Here is a 21475-nt window from a genome sequence, read left to right as displayed (position 1 = left end):
GACAAGTCCTTTATGTCCCCACCTGCTCTTTGACATTGGTTCATATCCCACCCGTGTAATTTCTGCACAGCTACAGGCATGTCATTGATCTGAAGGTTTTAGCTCCTGAGCCTGACGTTGGCATCCCTCCTCTATGTTGTCCCAGCCCGATGACCAGCTTATTTCTCATTCCTCCTGTGACCGAGCAGACCCACTCAGTGCCCCTGAACATGTCTCAGGTGCTGCTCTCTCTTGTTTATCTAATTGCACTTGTCCTTCAAGAGCCGATCCCATCTTCCCTGTTCAGGAAAGCCTGGGGAGGTGTGTTGCTTCCTGGTTTGGGTCTTGGAGATGTGTGGTTGCACATTTCTGGACGTTCGTCAGACCACCCTGTATCATTACCTTGCTGTGTAGGCCTGTCTCTCTCCTTTTTTCATGTTGATGGGATTCTTACTTCATACATCCTGGTTCTTCTCCTTGACTAAATGCAGGACTTAAATATGGAGGTCCTCTATCTATATTTACAAATTAAAATTGGGGGGAAATTACACATCATTTATCACTTCTTCATGGCAGACCCATAGTTCTGCTGCTGAACTAGAGAAGGGCAGAGTTACCACTCTGGGCATCTAATCTTTTTTTTTTTTTTTAACTCTCAGGTAATGGAGAGTGTGAGAATGTGTGTTGGTTGTTCTCTCTTTGCCTGCCTTCTTCTAGATCCATTCTCTGCCTTGCTGTGTCCTTGGGAGGCTGGCCTCTGTGGATTGCATCAGCTGGACTTCTCTACTTTACCTTCTAATTGGGTTTGACTAATGGGAGATGCCAGCACCAGAGGTTCTTGAGAGTCAAGAACCAGAGGAAGGAAAGGTTGGAGTATTAATCCTCTTGGTTCCTTTTTGCTTTATCTGATTTCTGGCAGTGGCTGTGTTTGTTTGTTTGTTTGTTTGTTTGTTTACAGCTTCAGCCCCTCTCCCAGAGCTCTAGCCTCACTGGGCTCCAGGAACACCATTCCCTTCCTTTGCCCTTCACATCCAGGAGTGGTAAGGGCTTCTTGTTGGTCTTAGTCTCTGAGCGCTGTACCATATATTGTTGGTTCCCTTAACCTCTGTCCATTCACTAAATTATCTCCATTTAAACTCTTTTGGGTGCCATCCATACTATGTTACTCAGTCAGCTTATAGGCTTACTTACCTATCTCAGTAGGCAAACCCATGAAGTGATCTGTTTCATTTTCTTTCAAACGTTTTTTTTTTTTCCACTAGGGTTGGGGTGTTTGTATTCAGAAGAATTTATAACAAAAATAACAGTCTCCTGTCCCCTTCTCTCCCTAACCCAGCCGCACTCCCTTGGGGGCAATCACTTTTAACTCTTTCAGTTACTTCTTTCTGGCACTTATCTCCATATTTGAAAAGAAGGTGCTTTTATTTCACTCCTATTTTAGAAATTATCAACTCACTTCCTGTTGTGATAGGTGATGATTTAGCTCACTCATACCACCCTTCTACCTCCCTCCCCACATCCTCACAACATAGTTGTATTGTTATTTATAGTTCCTCTATTTGGTTAGCTTTATAACCAGAGATTCTTGCTGTCATATTTCTTGTTCATTAACAACAATATTTCTTGATTCTCTTCTCAGTAAGATGAAGATGTTAGTGTTCGTACCCCAGCTACCTCCCATTTTCCAATTTAAGTCATCTCTATTTTTTTTTCCCTTTACAATAAAGGTGATAGCATTTACATTTTTATTTCTAATGGCCATTAAATCTTCTGTGCTTTAACTGTAGGTTGATCCTTAAGACTGAAAAATCAGCAGATAGGATTTGTCTTACTGTGAATATGTAAATAATAAATTGTGTATTGGCTGTCTGCCCTTGGACATACGTGTTTAGTTTGCCTAGTGATTTTTTTTTAATTTCAGCCAATATTTTAAAATAGAATTTTCATAAAAGAGTTAGAGTTTGGGATATTGATTTAAAATTGGAAGCTCTGGCACATATGGTCTGACTTCCCAAATGGTAACCCAGCTTGAGGATGCCTTCTTTAGAATGGGCATGCCTACACCAGTTTTTACAGTCCCCACCTACTCATTCAGTGTATGCATGTGCGTGATACTTAACCTGCTCTGATCATTAACTTACTTGCTTCACCATGAAGGCATTTAAAGTGTGTGACCCTGAGACCTGATATATTATCCTCTTTGGAACCAAGTAATAATATATTAGGAGTCTTTTGGGGAGCAGCCTTTTATTTTCCCAAGAGTATTTTATTGCCTTTTTTTTTTTTTAACCATTTGTTGTTATCATATTGTCATTTTCCTTCCTCCCAAACCCTCCAGCCAGTTGGGTATTTTATATATCCTCCCTTTCTCCCAGAGCCTCTATTCTCCTCAAGTTTGATCTGGTTGCTCTCTAGTCCTGCTACACATTGTCATCTGGGATTTTCCTTTACTATTTTACTATTTTCTATTTACTATTACTATTTACTATTTACTATTACTATTTTACTATTGTTCTACTGCTTTCTGGACCTCATATCTTTTCTTTGGGTCCATTCAGTTTCTTCAGGGAAAAAATGCCATTTTTTTGCTCGGGAGAGTAGATACCTGACTGCCTGTCAGCCACCTATGGAGGATTCAACTCCTCTTGACTTCAGATTTCATATAATCCCCCCCTGTTCAGCCTCACATCTGATTCCTGCCCTCCATTGCCCTGAGTCATGAGCCTCTTGGCCATTCTGCCAGGCTGATGGGCTCCCATGATACTCACATCTACTCTGGACTCAGGCTTCCTGTGCCTGCATCATCAGTTTCCAACCTTGCATCATCTGTTTATTTTCCACAAAGTTGTTCCAGTCTCTTCCCTAGTAACCCTTACCTATTTCCTTTGTTATTTGAAATGATGTCTTTTTTTTTTTTTCTTTTTTTCTTGGAGAGAAGATGAGTGTAGGGTGGCGGGTAGGCAGAGGGAGAGGGAGAAGGAGACTCTTAAGCAGGCTCCATGCCCCGCTTGGAGCCTGACATGGGGCTCGATCTTTTGACCATGAGAACATGACCTGAGCCGAAATCAAGAGTTGGATGCTTAACCAACTGAGTCACCCAGGCATCCTGAAATGATGTCTTTTTAAAATCTTACTTCCTTTACTTTTGTCTGTGCAGTGACTTAGCTATATGAAAAGAATATAAGTAATGTGTTATCCATGTTCCATCTAATAAAGATGGAATCTCAACCCTTCTTGAATCTGTTTAAAATTTTTGCCAAATCACTTCTACAGATAACAGGCTAAACTCTCCCCCATCTAAGTAGGGGCTTTTAATCCCAAATTTACTTTCTTTGGGATTTAGGAGAGATTCTCTGTTTCTAATATTACATATCTATCCAATCTATACTTTTGAAACAAAAATGATTAAGTTTAGATCTTGTATTATCATTGTTAAAGCAACATTAGCTGCCACAGTTATCTTCTGGTTTGGGGGAGTTTACCATGATCAATTATGTCTTGCCCTTGATAACGGTCAAAAGCAAGTGTTCTGGAGGAATGCCTGGTATTCCTCCACAGGGTTATTCAGGGACCCAGGTACCTCTGTCTTATGACTCTGCTATATTTTAGAGGGTACATTCTCAGTGGGGTTAATATCACACTCAGGGGAGCAAAAATTAGTTCCCGGGGCAAAAAAAATTTTACATTCCTTACATAAATATGATGGATCTATACATGGTAGCTAACCAGATATATGGTGTATCTGTGGTATAATTTCATGGAGGAAGGCAATTAGGAAAAAAATATACAAAACTGCTCCTTTCTGGGGAATAATGATGAAGAAAGCAAGGAAACACTACTGCAGGCCCAGGAGGCCCCTGGGTTCAGGTGGAAGGGAAAAAAGAAGGTAGTAGAAGCTCACCTACCTCTTCACCAGCAGGGCCCCAAGATGACATATGTCCCCAGGCCCTTGTTTCATTGATGAGAACTAGTCATAGGGTCCCATCTTGCAGGAAGAGCTGGCAGATGGGGTTCCTGGCTGGGCAGCTGCCTCTGAAGGACACCTCTCACTAAATAATGGGGAGCATGGATTTTGGAGGATGTTTGGCCTTCAAACACAAGGGTCAGCAAACGGTCTTAAAGAGCTAAGTTCTAAATATTTTAGGCTTGTGGGCCATATGGTCTCTGTCGCAAGTCTGTTTATTGTACTGAAGGCAGCAGTAGACAATATGTAAATGATGGGTGTCGCTGTGTTCTGTGAAAGCTCTCTTCGCATATATATAGGGGGCTGGCTGTGGGCAGGCTATGGTTGGCCAGCCCTGACACCCGAAGACCAACCCGAGGTCTTTCAGTTGTCCACATGTCCTCTGCTTTTCAGACCTGGAGTTCCCCCTCAACAGAATGAGGGTGAGGCCCTGGTTTTTCTGGGAGAAGGAAGAGTGGACTAGGAGGCGGCCCTCAACCAAGGGAGGGGTAGAAGCTCCAAGTGTGGAGAAAGGGGATCTATTCTGCATGGGATAGTATGCTCTTAAGCCATCCCCACATCTGACCTTCCCAGCCAGCTGACATGGCAGGAGGCAGGGTCCCAGGTACAAAGTAGTAAATGCTCAGAGATGGGTCACTTAAAAGTACCTGCATTATTAGGAAAATAAGTCCAGGAAGGATACGGGTTCCTGTTCCTTATAACATTAGGGAATGGACCATAATGTTCAGTGAATTATTATCCAACAGTTAAAGCTAATATTTACAAAGAGCTTTTAATAACATGCCAAAATGCTTATGTTAGAAACAGGATACAAAATTATATATACAATATGATCTCAAACCATAGTTCCTTAAAAATTGAGCAAAAAAAAAAAAAAAAAAAATTGAAATAAATATTCTCCCAAAGTGATGGATTATAAGGTATTTTCCTTTTGTTTTTATAGATGTTTACTAAAATATTTTTGGTCACAGTGGCAGATATGCTGCCCTTGGCACCTGGCAGAGGCTCTTGGGGCTTCATGGGAATTCCCTGTGTCTGGGTAGACCCCGCCTGCGCCCCTCTGGATACGGTCCCGGATTACTGGGAAGGCTCAGATTTGGGGGTGACAGTTGAGGGAGGGTGGGTGGGAGAGTCAAAAGGTTAAAAGGAGACCCTCTCTCCAGCTTATGTAATCGCTCTAAGGGGAGAGAGGGAGAGATGGGGCTCAGCAAATGAGTTCCTGGCTGCTTGTCATGTGAAGAAAACTGACGTGAACGACACTTTCCTCCTCTGCTTCCTGCCCTGCTTTTTTGTTCTTTGTTTCATGAATAATGTGAATACAGGTTCCTCATACTCGGGAGTTATTTTTACAAGGTCCCTTCTCTGCTTCGGATGACTCAGAGCTGGGGCCTTCTCGTGAAGACATTCCTAGGGAAGCGCCTGAGAAGATGCCGAGCACTGGGCCATCTGAGGGTCAGGATCAGGTGTCCTTCTGGCCCCTGACCTGTCCTGGTCTTTTTCTTTTGGGGCCACGTCCACTGCAGGGAGGAAGAGGCGGCTGGAGGGAAGGCCTGGCTGAAAGCAGTCGCTTTTCCTGCGTCCCCGTCGACCCAGCCAGCCCTGCCTTTTCCTCCCCATCCTTTTCCTCCAGGAGAACCAATCAGACCTGCTGGCCAGGCTGGAGGGTGGGTCCCCAGGGTCTTAACGGTGTGAAAACCATCTGAGTGGGGTCACCACACACCAAGGGAAAAAGAGGATTAGAGGACCCTTTGTCGCATCTCCCACCACTCCCACTGCTCTTGTGTTCCTAGAGAGGAGAAGCTGCATCATCCTCTCGCTTTTTTCCAGAAACCACGGCCAGCACTGAGACCTAGTGAGTGTGTGTTGGAGAAACAAATTAATGAAAGGGAAGCCCCTTCCCAGGGATAGAGCTGAATCCCGCCGACACGCCCGTGGACTGTGGTGGGTTCTGCCTCTACTCCAGAAGACTTGCGTGTCCAAACTTTGGCCCGTGGACTGGAAGCAGTTTTTACTCTCAGCATGGGTGTTGTCTCATCTGACCCCTTCTAACCCCACTGAGAGGCAGGGTCTCGTTTCCATTTTACAGATGCTGGGGAGATCGGGCAGCATGCTCAGTGTTGTACGGTTAGGAAGAAACATGGCTAGATTATTCTGTGCTACGTCTGCTGACTCCATGGCTGTTTCCCTGACCCTGTGTTGCCCTTCAACACGAGAAACCCCAGAAGTAGAGTCTTTCTCGCTTCTGGAAGAGATGCCATGCCCTCCTTCGTTCTCAGCTGCAATGCCATCCTTCTGGGGGAACCAGTCCTTCCCCTTCCGCTCTGCCTATAGTGGGCGAGTGGGTCTCAACCACTGGCTACCCAACAACCCTGGGAAGAATATGGTGGGAAGGGCCCTCTCAGACTCCCCTTCTCTGACGCCTTTGGAGAAAGGGGGGATGGTAATTGGGGATTTCTCCCTTTTTCCTCCTGCAGAGCTTCCCAACTCCCAACTCCCTTTCCCTGCCATCTTTTCTCAGATCACTCGGTCCTCAGCTTAAAACCCTAGCTGACCATTTGGAACTTAGAGTGTATTTTCCCATACAGGTAGCTTGAATAGGATGCTTGGTCTGCCCATGATCTATCCAAGATAGAATATGAATAGCATTGACCAAGTAGAGAGCCGGTATTAGTATTAATGATTTCGTTGATTGATTAATAATGTCATCACCATGTCTTGCCTGGAAAACCTTAGCAACCTCATAACTGGTCTTTCTCCACTCTTGTCCTCCCATACTTTGTTCTCTCTGTGAAACATTAACCAGGCCCCGTCTCTCCTCTGCTCAGAGCCATCCAGTGACTTCCTAGCATTGTCACCTGGCCCCTACTGCCTCACTGATGTCTCTACCAGCCCTCTTCTCTCCCACAAGCTCATATCATCAAAGGACCCAGCATCCACTCTTCCCCCTGCCTGGGACTCTCTTGCCTCCTTGAATTACCTTGTTCAATCTCAGTTCACTTAGGTCTCTGCCCAGATGTCACTTTTTCTGCTGACCTTCCCTGTTCATTCTTCAGGGGGATGACCTCAGGCATCCGTCCCCCTTACCGCGGTCTCCTTACCCTGTCCTGTTTTCCTTCCTGACAGTATCATTCCCACTTTCCACTGCTGGTGTATTTGTTTCCTTGTGTACTGTTGGTCTTCCCTAGTGTAAAGTCCACTCCACAGGTCAGGAACCTGGCTTCTTTTATTTACTGCTCTGTTTCTAGCACTAGAAAGGTACCCAACTCATAGTAGGTTCTCAGCAAATACTCCCGAATAAGTAGAAGTGTCAACAAAGGCATATCTACATCTAACAGGCAGACTTGGTTTCCTGTGGAATCAATCACACATTCCAAACCACAGTGCTAGAAGTGAATCTCTACTTTTCCCAGTCCTGAGGATTCCAAGTGCAGGGACTTCATTTTAAAAATGAATTCATAGATTATTCTGGAAACCTGCATTCTTGACAAATAGAGACACCTGTTTGCCTAGATACTTGTTCTCTGAATTTGAGGAAGGAGGGGGTTAGGGGCCCTTTGGTTTTATGAGTCTCCTGCCACCAGTTTTACTGAGAAAGGCTGTGTTTTCTTGTTGAACCTAGAGTAGTTTCTTACCTCAGCACTACTGACATTGGGACCAGGGCATTCTTTGTTGTGGGGACTGCCTTGTGAGCTATAGGGATGTTAGCAACATCTCTGGCCTCTGCCCATTAGATGCTAGTAGAATCCCTAGCTGTGAGGACCAAAAGCTGTCTCTGGACATTGCCAGGTGTTCCTTGAAGGGCAAAAATCATTCAAGGTCAAGAAATACCACTCCACCATAGGCTGGAAGCTCCCCACAAGAAAGAACTATCCCTCTCCAAATGTCACTAGCGCCCATGTAGCAATACTCTGCTCTAGAAGGAACTCTTAGCAGTGATGGAAATGTTCTGTTCTGTGCCATTCAATATGGTAGCCACTAGCCACATGTGGCTACTGAGTACTTAAAATGTGGCGAGTAAAACTGGAAGCACTGAGTTTTTAAGTTCATTTCATCTTATTTTAATGGAAAGAGCCACTTGTGACTAGTAGTTACTATGTTGGACAGTGCAGCTGGAGAGACCAGGGCTGCCCACGCTTCGTTAGGCACATAGGTCACCTGGGGACAGAAAGGCTGCTTCAGCAAGCCTGTCCCAGTGCAAACTGGCTTTGAACTCTGCTGTTTTACTAAAACTCAGTGTGAAATTTTTGCATCCTATTGCATTGTATAGCGAGGCCTGTTTTAATTTAAAAAAAAAAAAAAAAAAAAAAGAGTAGATTTCATCCCCGGTATTTAAGTGTATTTCAGGAACGCATGAGGTTAATTTAATGGCTCTGAGGATCAAGGTGATAAAGCAGAGTAAACAGACAGAGGTGTGTTGGGGAGGGGGACTATATAGGGAGAACTGAGCGAAAGGCATAGTATTCCTTTCTAACAATGAGGATTTTGTTTCCCTCTTCTGGAATTTCCTCAAATTTAATCTCTGGAGTGAAAAACAACATTTAAATGCTACATTGTATACACAAGCAATGGGAGCAAGGTCTACTGTAACGCCCCAGGCCACTGCAAGATTGCTGTAGGACATAAGCCTAGCACCCACGACCTCCTTATGTCAGCGGTTCTCAGCCTTGGCCACATATTACAACCACTTGGCAAGCTTTAAGCACTATTGTTTAATAGGTTTGTGGTAGAACCCAGGCATCCGTGGTTTTGTAAACTCCCCAGATGATTTTGATGTGCAACCAGGATTGAGAACTGCTGGGCGAGCCATGGGACACAATGGTTAAAAAAAGAGAGAGACATTGTCCATGCCATAGTAGGGCTTACACAGTCTGACTGGGGAGACCAGCTTGCTAAGCACATAATTAACCGATTGCAACTGTGATGAGTACTGCTGCACACTTATATTTCTGGAGAGTCAGAAGTCTCGCTGAAACTTTAACCTGAAAACTTGACTAGATGCTAATGAGAGAGGAGCCAGGAGAAGAGCATCCTAGTCAGAGAGGCCCGTGTGTGCAAAGGCCCTGGGGTGGGAAAGAGCTTGTGGGTGTGTGAAACCCTAAACACAGGCTGGCTGGGGCCATGAATAGGGGTGTAGGAGGCCAGAGGAGGTTGCAGAGTGGCTAGTGGCCTGCTGTTCACCATCAGTCTACAGTGAGTCTGTCTGATGATATGTTCTCAGTGTTTGAGCTATTCTGGTACTGATGTGAATGGCCGAGCTTCTGTGTTCTGGAGTAACCAGGTGCAAGAGGCTGGATTAACTCATAGTGGCCTGGGCAGAACCCCCTCCTGCCGTGCAGACAGCTATTTTTTTCTCAACCTCAGTGGAAATGGGAGTGGGGCACCAAAAGAAGAGATGCTTGGGGAGTGAATGAGTACCCCCCACCCCATCTTAAAAGCTTCCGAGCCTCCCCTGGTTGTTGAGGGGAATGTGTCACTTGAAGATGAGATCTTCCGTGCCCGCATTGTCTCTGCATAGTGCTCATTGGACGGAAGGGTTGACCCCCGAGCACCTAGAGTCTGAGACTCCTCATTGCATCCATCACTCTTTAGACTGTTTCTTAAATTAAAGCTACAGATTGAATCTTCCTCCTCCTCATCGTTCCCCTCCCCCTCCTTTTCCTTCTTTTTAAAATCTGTGTTGGGTGCCTGGGTGGTTCAGTGGGTTAAAGCCTCTGCCTTTGGCTCAGGTCATGATCCCAGTGTCCTGGGATTGAGCCCCACATCGTGCTCTCCACTCAGCGGGAGCCTGATCCCCTCTCTCTCTGTCTGTCTCTCTGCCTACTTGTGATCTCTGTCTATCAAATAAATAAATAAAATCTTTAAAAAAATTTAAAAAATAAAAATAAAATCTGTGCCAATTCCTAATTTATTGTGGGTGGCATGGAGGGACTTCTCCAGACTTCATTTGGTCCTGCTTCCCATTTCAGAGGCTCCCTCTTGTATATCCTGTGTCCCCAGCTAAGCCTTCCCCGAACCCATCAGGGCAGGATGTGAACTCTTCCTTACTTTCTTTTTTCTTTTTTTTTTTCAAGATTTTATTTATTTATTTGAGAGAGAGAGTGAGCACAAGCAAGGGGAGGGGGAGGTGGACAGAGGCAGAGGGAGAAACAGACTCCCCACTGAGCCGGGAGCTTGATACCAGGCTCAATCCCAGGACCCTGAGATCATGCCGTGAGCCAGCTGAGCCACCCAGGCATCCCTGAGCTGCTCTTTTCTTTACAACCACTTTGTGGCTGAATAGAACCCTCCCTCTTTGGTTTGAGCCTCTCAGTACCCATTTAAAGTGTTACTGTAAATTAATTTTTTCCCTCCCCCCAGATCTTTAATCTTTGTCTCCCCCGCCCCTTAACTCTGAAAAGAGTGTGGTATGTAAGGGGTATTTGTCCCCATGAGTGTGCAAAAGGGAAACTGAGGCCCAAACAGCCATGTGGGGTAGTGGGAAGAGTCTGGCCATGCCTGGTGGCTTGCTGGCTGCAGATTCTTGGAACGGCACACAGCCTCCCAGGGCTGTGTCCTCCTTGGTCACCTGGGAAAGAGATAGTAAGATTTCTGTCCCCGTGAGGCAGTGTGGTGCTGGAGTAAAGAGGAAGGGCTTCTGGGCTTCAGGGTCTGGCTCCAGCGCTCAGTTCTGTGGTCTTGGGCAAGTCTGCAGGCCTCAGTTTCCTCCTTGTTAGATTGTGATACCCACAGTGACTCAGCAGCATTGTTGTCAATATCAGAGGCGATTGCTGGGAAGTCCCAGCACCATGCCTAGTCTGTGGTAGGATGCTGGTCCATTTCCTCTACCTTTGGGGACTCCGCTGTTTGTCCAGAGGAAACCCTTGGCTCCACCCATGATGGGACCCCAGAGTTCCTCAGTGGGGCTCCTCATCAGTCCCCGGAGGGACATCTGGATTTCTCAGATGCACTTGAGCCTGGGGCAGATGAGGTGTGACTCAGTGCGGAGAGCGGGACTTCTGGCTGCGGACTCTGAGCAAGGTGGCGGGGGACCATTGAGGGTACACACCAAGAAACCATGAGTCACCAGGATACCTAGCCACTGAGGGGTAACCCCTGAGTCCTTGCAAAGCTCCCGTACAGCCCCAGTAGTGCCTGGGAGATCATTTCATGGATTCCTGTTGATTTTCACAGGGAGGGAGGGCTGTTGCTGTCCCTGTCCCCTGCTCACTGGGGTGCATTGATGGTGATGCTGCCCCTTATTCGGGGGCTTCTGGGAGCCAGGCAGTATGCTTCTTGCTAATCTCCTTGAGACCCATGCAAGGAGGTACAGCTAATCCCATTTTAACAGAACAGGGGCCAAATGGCCAGTGAGGGGTGGAGTCACATTTGAACCCAGGCCTGCTAGGCCCCAAAGCTCATGTTCCATGCCTGAAATCATATGACTTTTCTTAAAGGAGCGCCCCCTCCCCCGCAGGATGCTTCTCCAGCAATAATCTTAATAATGGAATGCTCATTCGCATTCCAAAACCCACACACTCACTCTCTTATCAACGCTGATCAGCTAGTCTTTTACTACTGGCCAAATTGAATTTAACCAAGTCACCACTGCTGTAAAGAAAATAGGTAAGAAAACTTGGCCAAAAACTTGGTCTAAAATTGGAGGGAGAGCGAGGTAGCCCCTATTTTGGATTCCTTGTGCCTGCTTAGGGTGAGAGAAAATTATGCCATATGTGTGTATGTATGCACCTTCTGCTCCTGGCTTGCCATAAGTAACTTCCTGGGCACTTTTGAAAAACCTGCACAACTTTCGTGCTTTCCTTGAATACCACAGTGACTGAAGCGTGGTGTGAGGCCAAGAACCGATCTGGTCCTTATTACAAGCCTCCTTTTTTAACTAGAATGTGCCTTGCTCCTTCTAATCACAGGACCTTTGCACAGGCCATTCATTGTGCCAGCAACACCTTTTCTCTCTCGTTCCTCTCCCGCCCTCTCTGTTTTGCTTCACTAATGTGCTCTTAGGGCTCCGATTAAAGAACAGTTCATTCTGAAAACGCCACTGACCCTTTTCCGTGACGAGTCTACCCCCATCACGTGTTCTTAAAGCAGTAGCCATACTTCTTTTGAGCACATCACTATTACAGTTACTTCTCATTGTTTCTCCCTCTAGACTATAAGCTCCGTGAAGGCAGGGACCACTGTGGTCTCACCTGTTCTCTGCCTAGTGCCTTGCGGCTGAAGATGGTGCCTACCATCTCTCAGTCATCACTGGATGGATGAATGGATGGTTGGAGAGATGGATCGAGCTAGTTACTGACTTCCTCTCCCTTAACTCCAGCCAGTGTGTGCGGTTTTTGTTTTTGTTTTTTTAGCAGGGTAGGGAGGTTGTAAATACCTGCTTCCATGTCTGTCTTGGGCCACCTTGAAGGAGCACCCGTGTTGAGGACCCTGGAGGCCAGCCCAGCACCTGACTTACGGCAGAGGACCAGTCACATTTGGCTCTCTGGTTGCCTCACATAGCTCTTGCCCCTGAGACAATCAGCTGCAAGGACTCAGGCTGTGGCTGGGACCTTGCTGAGAGATGGCACAGGCCTTTAGTCATGGAAACTGAGGAAGTGCATCCCTGCTTCTCACCACACACTGTAATTTAGCTTCTTGCTAATGTCTTCTACGCGGCTTGCCAGTTACTATATTGACTTATTTGTACATAAACAGCTATTGCCATAACCTTCTCTTCCCCACCATTCAGAGATAATGATATGCAATCTTTATAACATCACAGACATCGGTTCAAAAGCATTCTGTTGCTATGAGCCTCTATCTGATGTGCTTCTCGCTAGAATTTCATGAGCTTCAAACTACCAAATTGCAGATGATTTAGCATTTGAAGCACGGAGTGAGAATATATGAGTGTTTGCGTTAAAACAAAACAAAAAAAGACTTAGAAAGGGGGAAGTTTTTCTTCTGTGGAGCTATCTTCTAAAGTTTAAAATAGGAACTACTTAAAAGCTCAGAGTTTAGAGGAATGAACACTTTCTCTTAAACATTCAAATGGGTGAAAATGACTTGTAATCTCTCCCTCAAGTATTAAGGCAATAGGCATTTAAAGGGTTTTTTTTGATTTTTTTTTTTTTTTTTTTTTTTGAGCTGGCTGTCACAGACAAAGGAGTTCTCAATTTTAAAAAAACTTTTTTATGGCATTAAATGATAGGAATGAGCACCAGCAGCCCTCTTGACATTTTGGAACTGATTTTTCTGCAATGTCCCAGTCCGTTTTAACAGATAACAGTGGTAGCTTTGGTGAGGTTGCCAGAGTTAGGGCTGGGAAATTCTGACCAGGTTTCATGAATCCCATGCTCTGTAACCTGAGCCCAGCAAGTCCACTGGCTCTACCCAGATGCTTTCCCCAAAGCCCCTGCTGTGGCCTTCCTCCAGGAGAGAGACTCTGATCTGTAGTCCAGGGGGTGAATTTGGCATCAACCACACTGCTAGCCACCCTCTCAGGAGATCAGCCCAACAACCTGGGAACTTCCACGGATGCGACCCAACTGCGGTTTGCGGATGGCGCTGGCCACAAATTGCTCACCCATCCACGAGACGAGTACAGAAATGGTGAGGAAGCACTTAGAAACTTCCATCCCAACTGGACAGAGTGATCTGTTGAGTCAGGTCATCGAAGAGATGGTGCTTTGTATGAGCATTTTTTTATTTCATTTATCCACCAGTTCATTTTCATTATCTTTTATAAAAAGAGTGACCTACGATGGGTTGGAAATTAAAACACAGAGACAACTCCTTTCCTTCCTGCCAAGTTCTTTGGGAAGGCCTGTGGGTAGCGCTTGTGAGCTGCCTCTGCTCCCTGTGGGACAGGTAGGCTGCTGAATGAATTTGGGGAAATCACAGCACTTACCAAATTATATTGTAATGAAACATGTGCACGTCTCCCTCCCTCCTTCCCTTCTCTCTCTCTTTCTCTCTGACTGTTTCTTGAGAGTAGGGAGTGCATCTAATCCATCTTTTCAGACTCATTCCCCAGATCCCTGCATGGCACATTGCAGGGCGTGGGAAATGTTTGTCCCATCCATGCCTCTCTGCTCCCCGAGGACATGAGAGTGGGTGAGGCTAGCCTCAGGAACTCCCTGGGCTTTCAGATAGGATCCCCTTCAGGCTGGTAATGGAGAGCTAGGAGCAGACAGTGAAGGAGTGACCTTTCCTGCTCTTGCCCCCGCAGAACCAGGTCTCCTCTTCCCACCTGCCCAGCAGCATGAGAGCAGCATGACTGCCCGGCCGCAGGAGAAGCCCCCAGAGCCAGGCCCCCAACTCAACCATCAGCTGCAGAGGTCAAGGTAAGCTTGCTTGCCTTTCTCCTGGAAGGTTCAGGCATTTTTATTTTAACTAATTCTCTGTGCTTCTGTGATTTCGCACCGTGTTCTGAAAGAATGTTCCTCTACTACTTCCTGAATCTGGGACCTTTGGCATATCTTTTAGGGATTGTATATCCAGGCAATTTGGGGTGAAGGACTCCCTGGAAAGAATGGGATTTGAAAGACATTTAGTCTGTGATGTGGGACTCCCCGGACAGACTCCTGTCCCACACAGGGTTGTAAGAGGTCTTAAAGGATCAGCCAAGCCAATTTGTAACCAAAGTTGAGCAGTGAATTACTAGAAAATTCTTCCTAATTTGGAAGCAACTCTTTTTCTCTGTGATTCTGGTCTGCCCTTCACTGCTCTGCCTTATGGAACCACAAAGACTGGGCTTTCAAAATCTCTTCCACATGACTCTCTTTTCAAATGGGAAGATGGCGGTCATGACTCTGCTTTTCTTGTTGGTATTCATTCACCCTGGAGACTGGCCCCACTCACTTGTGGGCCCCCTTGTCCCTCTCTGTGTTGGAAAGGACTTCCATGCTCACTCAGCCTCTGCCAGCCTCCGCAGAGAACCTCTACTTACCATTCTTTGGTCAGGACATCTTAAGAACCTCCTTTGTGATAGTCACTGCTCTAGACTCGAGGTACATCAAGACAAAACAAGTTTGGATCCTCAGAGAGAGTTAGAAAGAAACATAACCCCCTCAGCGTGTTCCTTTTTCATGTTTTATCTCCTTTCAACTTTTTTCCTCAAATGTTCCATGAGCGCTCGATAAAAAGCTATATTCTCTTATTGTTGGATATAGTTTTCTGTATAGGCTGGTCAAAATGAATTCATTCATTGTATGGTGCAAATCATCTATAGTATGTCCTTTTCTGTTTTTGTCTGATTAGCCTATCAGTTATTGAGAGAAATGTGTTGAAAATCTCCCATTGGGTTTGTCAGTTTTATATATCTTAAGGCAATGCTATTGGGTGTCTCGATGTTTAGAATCAGTGTATATTACTGGTGAGTTGAGATAGATTTCTACCACCTTTATAGACTTGCAGCTTTTTCTGATGTTTCTTCTAGACTGAGCTGTTCCTCCACCCCTGTTCCATTTTCCATCTTCTTATTTAGAAGCTCTACACGCTCTGTTCTTGCAATGGGTACTCGAGCTGTTGTAGCTGGGATACTCACCAAAGACCAAAATTCATCAGGGTCTTTACTTCATGAAACATCACTGTTTCATACAGTAAGTGTTCATACAGATGTACCCACATACTTACCATTATCTTTTCTTATTCTTTTATGTATCTCAGATAGTTTCCCTCTGCTTGTTTAGCATTAGCTTTTAGTGAGAGTCTGGTGGTGTTAAATTCCCAAGTGTTTTTACTAGTCTGGTTTGGTTTGGTTTTCGGCTTTTGTTGGCTTGAAAATGTGTTTATTTTTTTCTCCGTCTTGAAAGGTGGCTTTACTGAATATGTTCTCTTAAGTCACTAAAGCCATTGTGTCACTGCTTCTGGCTTTGAAATTGCTGTTGAGAAGTTGGCTGTCAGTCCAGCTGCTGTTCTCTGTAAGTGACCTGGTATTTCTCTCTGGCTCTGTTAAAAACATTGTTTTCAGGGCACCAGGTGGTTCAGTCAGTGAAGCATCTGCCTTCAGCTCAGGTCCTAGGATCAAATCCCACATTGAGCTCCCTGCTCAGCAGGGAGTCTGCTTCTCCCTCTCCCACTCCCCCTACTTGTTCTCTCTCTCTCTCTCTCAAAGAAATAAATAAAACCTTTAACAACAGCAACAACAACACATTGTTTTCTTTGGTGTTCTGCAGCTTCCATTACCACGTAACTAGGTATAAGTTTTTCTGTCTTCATTCTGCTTGGGGTTTGTAGGGATTCCTAGAGCTAAAGATGGGTCTTTCAACAGTCCTGGAAATTTCCCACCCTTCATTTCTTTGACTATTGCCTCTTTTTCATTCTCTCTAATATCTTCTTCTGGAACTCCTGTTAGACTTATGTTAGACCTTCTCATTCTGTTCTGTTTAGCTCTCAACCTCTGTTTCATATTTTTCATCTCTTTGTCTCTCTGGGCTGACTCTGAATAATTTCCTCAAATCTGCCTTCCATTCAACTCACATATTTGGGGTCTCAAATGCTCTTTAATCCCCCAGTGATTACATCCATTTTCCTTGTGGTTGTTTTATTTATTGTTTCTGAAAGTTCTGGCTCATTATTTTTCTAGTCTCTTATTTCTTGCTCATATTTGCAAACTTCTTTTTTTATTTTTTTTTAACCTGTTGAATTAGCTATTTAGAAATTGTAAACTCTCGGGGCACCTGGGTGGCTCAGTGGGTTAAAGCCTCTGCTTTTGGCTAAGGTCATGGTCTCAGGGTCCTGGGATTGAGCCCCGCATCAGGCTCTCTGCTCAGCAGGGAGCCTGCTTCCTTCTCTCTCTCTCTCTCTCTCTGCCTGCCTCTCTGCCTACTTGTGATCTCTCTCTCTGTCAAATAAATAAATAAAATCTTTGAAAGAAATTGTAAACTCTCATGTCTGGTAATTCCAGATTCTGAAATCCCTGGAGGTCCAGTACTGCTGTCTCTTGTGTCTGCTGGCTAGTAATCATGGTGTCTTGTTTCCTGCAAGCTGCTTATTTTCCTTAAAACTTTGAGAATTATTTGAGGTATTTGTTGACATTGACTTTTCCAGAAGGAATTTTTATTCATTTCTGCTAATTGTTTGGGGTCACTAGCAACCAAAAATCACTTCAAATTAATTTTCTACTTAAGCTTTCTCTGGCTACGTAAGAAGCATTAATTCAAACTCTAAACCTGTGTGAGCTCTAGCTTTTGGTTACATATTTTCAGGAGAGGGGTGCCAGGACTCAGTTAAGTGTCTGACTCTTGATTTTGACTCACGTCATGATCTCAGTGTCACATGAGCTAAAAGCTCCATGCTCAGTTCAGAGTCTGCTTGAGATTCTCTCCCTCTCCCTCTGCCCCCTCCCCTCATGCTCTCTCTCTCTCTCTCTCTCAAAGCAAAGGAGTGCCTGGGTGGCTCAGTCTGTTAAGCCACTGACTCTTGATTTCTGCTCCGATCATGATCTCAGAGTTGTGAGATGGAGCCCTATGTCAGCTCCACACTGGGGATAGAGCCCACTTGGGATTCTCCCTCTCCCTCTCCCTCTGCCCCTCCCCCCCCTCTCCCTCTCTAAAAAAGAAAAAAAGAGAGAAAAAAAGAAACACACACACACACAAATTTTCAGGAGAGATTTGTTTCCCTTTCCACTAGCCCAAAGTCAGGTTTCTTTGCAGTCTCCTCCTGTGTTGTGCACTTATTTCTCATTCATTGAGTGTGAAGCCCCAACTTTATGGAGGAATGAGGTTTTTTTCTCCTATGTCCTGAACACTGTGCAGCTCTCACGACATAGAATCTCTAGGATTTGACAGGAACCCTCAGGGCAAAAGTCAGCTTTGCTGCTAGCTCACCTCCCAGGGTTCCTGCTTTGGCTTTGTGTTTGGTCTTTTGAAGAATCCTTGCATTGATATGAGCTCAGTGATGTGTATACAATATTTATATTCTAAATTTTGTCCAGCATGTTAGTTGTTTCGATTGGGAAAGTCAGGTAGAGTTATCTGATCTGCCATATTGCCTGAAAGTATCTTCTTTCTTCTTCACCATAGCTCCATACAGTAGAAATTTCTAGTCCTTATCACAGAAGAGTGAACCAGAGCTCAGAGAGGGCATGTAACTGGCTGCAGCCCTAGGGCTAGCAGGTGACATACTATAAAGAGTGTGTCTCCACCTGTCCCCCTTTCCCCACTTTCCCTCTCCCCAAAGTAACTGTTGACCGTTTCGGTTGGATGAACTTTATGCTTACAAAGGATATGAGTCCCTAGCAGAATGCTTTAAATAGCTGGACAGCTTTGTAAAATTTGTTTATGAATCTATTGTTTATCTTCCCTTGAGAGAGGAAATGGCTTCTGCATATTTTGTGGCCTATTTCTCTAGCGGGCACCAGCAACTTTCCTGCTCCATTCCACTGCTCAAAGGCCTTCTGGACCCAATGCCAAACCCCTTATGCACCTCCTCCAGATCTCAACTTCCTCTCCTCTGCATGCCACTATCTCCTCCCCCACTTTCCTCCCTTCCCTTTCCCGCACCCCCATCCTTTCTGCTCTTGGTTTTTCTGTCTCCTCGTGTGTGCTGTTCATTGGAGGGGAGGCCACAGAGCACCGTGGTTAGATTTTTTGAGCTTTGGGGGCAGGGAGAGGAGCTGAGTTTGAACCTCACTCTGCGACGTACTAGCTTAGTGTCTCTAAACTTCAGTTTCTTTATCTGTACCATGAGGACAATAGGCAGAACTATTTAAGGACTAAATAAGACAATGTTCAGCGGGTTGAGCATCCAACTCTTGATTTCAGCTCAGGTCAGAATCTCAGGGTGGTGAGATTAACCCCCACGTCAGGCTCCACACTTGGTGTGGAGTCGGCTTGAGATTCTCTCTCCCCCTCTGCCCCTCCCCCATGCACGCACATGCCCTGTTTCTCTCTCTCAAATAATAAATAAATTTTTTAGAAAGACGATGTACATAGAGCTTGTGACAAGAGTTTGGAGCCTTACAGCACTCAGTCTATAATAGCCAGTATTGTTATGACTAAGATATACCCTTCAAGCCCCAAGCTTTTGTTCAGTGATGCTGTTAAGTTGACAAGAACTGGTTTGTGAACCACAATGAAAATGGAGGCAGAAATCTAGGGGTCCGTGTGGGATTCCCAGCTTCACTATTATGTACTTCAAACTGGGAGTGTTTTTAAAGGCAGTTTGAGGGAAAACAGAGCACACCCATCTGGCCAGTATTTGCAGAGTATATAAACTGTGGGCTCTAGAAATGGGGTACTCCAAAATCTCAGCCCTCCCTCTAAGCCATGCCCTCTGATGACACTACTCACTGGGGACTTTTCCCTTGTGGAGCGCCCCCCCAAGGTCAAGGATGGCACAACCACCCTGCCAGATACATGTCCAGTGGGGGTGAGAGAGGTCGTCCTCACTGTCCATTTTACTTTCATTCTTATAGCTGATGTTCACTTTTTTTCATACACCCCCTTCTATTATTTGGCTTTATATCATGCTCAGATTTGTATCACTCCCTGATTTGATATCTATGATGCAACAACTTTTTGCAGTGCCTGTTATTCATAGTGACTCTAGGTTTTATACATTAGGCAAGTGGTATTAAAAAATGCATAGAGGTGGTGTGACCATAAACTGCTCTAAAAAAATAAGGTCTACAATCTTCAAAAACTTTATGACCAAAAATAGACACAAAGAATAAAACATCTTCATGAGATTAAGTGTTAGGTGTACAGAATGGGTCGTCATGAAGGACAGCACTGTGCCCTACTCTGTGGTCAGAGAAGGCTGGAGCAGGTGGGTTGGAGCTGGCCTTATGGTGTGACATGAGGTATAGAGATATGAGACAAATGGCCCCTGTGACTCCTCTTGGAGAGCCACATCCACTAGCATATCAAACACCCGGAGACGTCCTACAGTTAATGTTTGACTGTGTTTCACCAGGTTTCCCAAGCGTGATTGACCACTCATGGCCATTGAACATGGTGGTCTTGAGTGCATGGAGGTCTTGAGCTAATTAACATTTGGCTTCTGTCTCTCTAACCAATGCTTCAGTTGACTCCAGGCCATCAGCTCACTATCCTAAAACAGTAACTGGCAACTTTCTTTAAAAACTCAGTCTGTAGGGGCGCCTGGGTGGCTCAGTGGGTTAAAGCCTCTGCCTTCAGCTCAGGTCATGATCTCAGGGTCCAGGGATCAAGCTACGCATTGGGCTCTCTGCTCAACAGGGAGCCTGCTTCCCTTCCTCTCTCTCTCTGCCTGTCTCTCTGCTACATGTGATCTCTGTCTGTCAAATAAATAAATAAAATCTTAAAAAAAAAAAAATTCAGTCAGGTAAGGGGGACCTATGTGGCTTAGTCAGTTGAGTTTCCAGCTATTGATTTCGGTTTCAAGTTATGATCTCAGGATCATGGGATCAAGCCCTGAGTTGGGTTCTGCACTTAGTGTGGAGTCTGCTGGTCCCTCTTCCTCTCCTACTCCTTCTCTCTCTCTGTCAAATAAATAAATAAAATCCTTAAAATAAATAAATAAATAAATAAATATTCAGTCTGTGAGTATCAGATTTATTTGGAGCCAACCACTTGTCTTCCTTTTCTAAGTTGTTCCACGAAGGATGAAGATTCTAGAAGCCTGAACTTTAATGTTGCTGTGGTTAGAGAGGGGCTTCTTTGTTCTCCACAACTCCCAAGATGATGTCCTGGATATTCTCCACCCAGCTGAGGGCCCAGCCCCAACCCCACCCCTGCCTGCAAACCTCAAAGTTTATTAACAGCTCTCTCCCAATGATGACTCATGCTTCCTGTCCGTCCCTCCTCCATTCTAGTTACTCAGAGCTGTGAGCCAAGATTGATTACTTATACCATTCAACTGGCTTTGCCCAGGGGGAGCTTAGCTGGTAGATTAAATAGTCTTCATTGGGTGACAACCCAGCCTGTGTTCTCCTGGTCAGCCCTGCACAGTGAAACAAGGGGTTTATTCTAGGTACAGTCATGGAGGCCATTTTCCAGAACCAGGAAGTCCAACACCTTATGTCTGGGGCTATCTTAGGAGTTTGGGGAGCCAGGATTGTTATGGACACAGGGACACGGGGAGACCCAGGGAAAGCCACAGAAAGCCAATGGACACATGTTCTCAGCTGCGTCTTGAAGTACTGCTCTAAGAGATTCACCATCACTTCCTTCTCACTGTTGTGTGGTCTCCCCTCTAAAAATATTTTTAAAATCTTTATTATAGGTATGCCTGGGTAGTTTAGTCAGTTAAGCATCGACCCTTGGCTCAGGTCATGATCCCAGAGTCCTGGGATCAAGTCCCACGTAGGGCTCCTTGCTCAGCAGGAACACTGCTTCTCCCTCTGCCTGCTGCTACTCCTGCTTGTGCTCTCTCTCTCTCTGATAAATAAGTAAAATCTTTTTAAAAAATCTTTACTAGTCCTTTCCATTATTATTCTTTTTTTTTTTTTTTTAATTAAAACACAGTAGCTGGAGCATATGTCTGCTCAGATACCCTCCCCCATTCTCTTTCTTCCCTTTTCGAGAAGGTGGCAGAACTGAGACTAGAATCAGGCATCCCGATTCGCAG

General features: G+C 45.2%; 1 protein-coding gene across 21 annotated transcripts in view; it reads left to right on the top strand.

The window, feature by feature from the left end:
- The window catches only part of TRERF1 (transcriptional regulating factor 1), a 203008-nt gene that overhangs the window by 121954 nt on the left and 59579 nt on the right, over nucleotides 1-21475 (top strand). For 18 of the 21 annotated variants that reach the window (XM_059177972.1, XM_059177968.1, XM_059177966.1 and 15 more), the window contains one exon: nucleotides 14151-14265. The exons of the other annotated variants lie outside the window; for them this stretch is intronic. The gene's annotated coding sequence lies outside the window, so the exon portion shown is untranslated. The remainder of the gene's footprint in view (nucleotides 1-14150; nucleotides 14266-21475) is intronic. 21 annotated transcript variants of the gene reach the window in all.

The sequence above is a fragment of the Mustela lutreola genome, chromosome 6 (assembly GCF_030435805.1).
Source record: "Mustela lutreola isolate mMusLut2 chromosome 6, mMusLut2.pri, whole genome shotgun sequence".
Lineage (NCBI taxonomy): Eukaryota > Metazoa > Chordata > Mammalia > Carnivora > Mustelidae > Mustela > Mustela lutreola.
The sequence above is the reverse complement of the archived record's forward strand: the minus strand, read 5'-3'. Positions and strand labels throughout refer to the sequence as shown.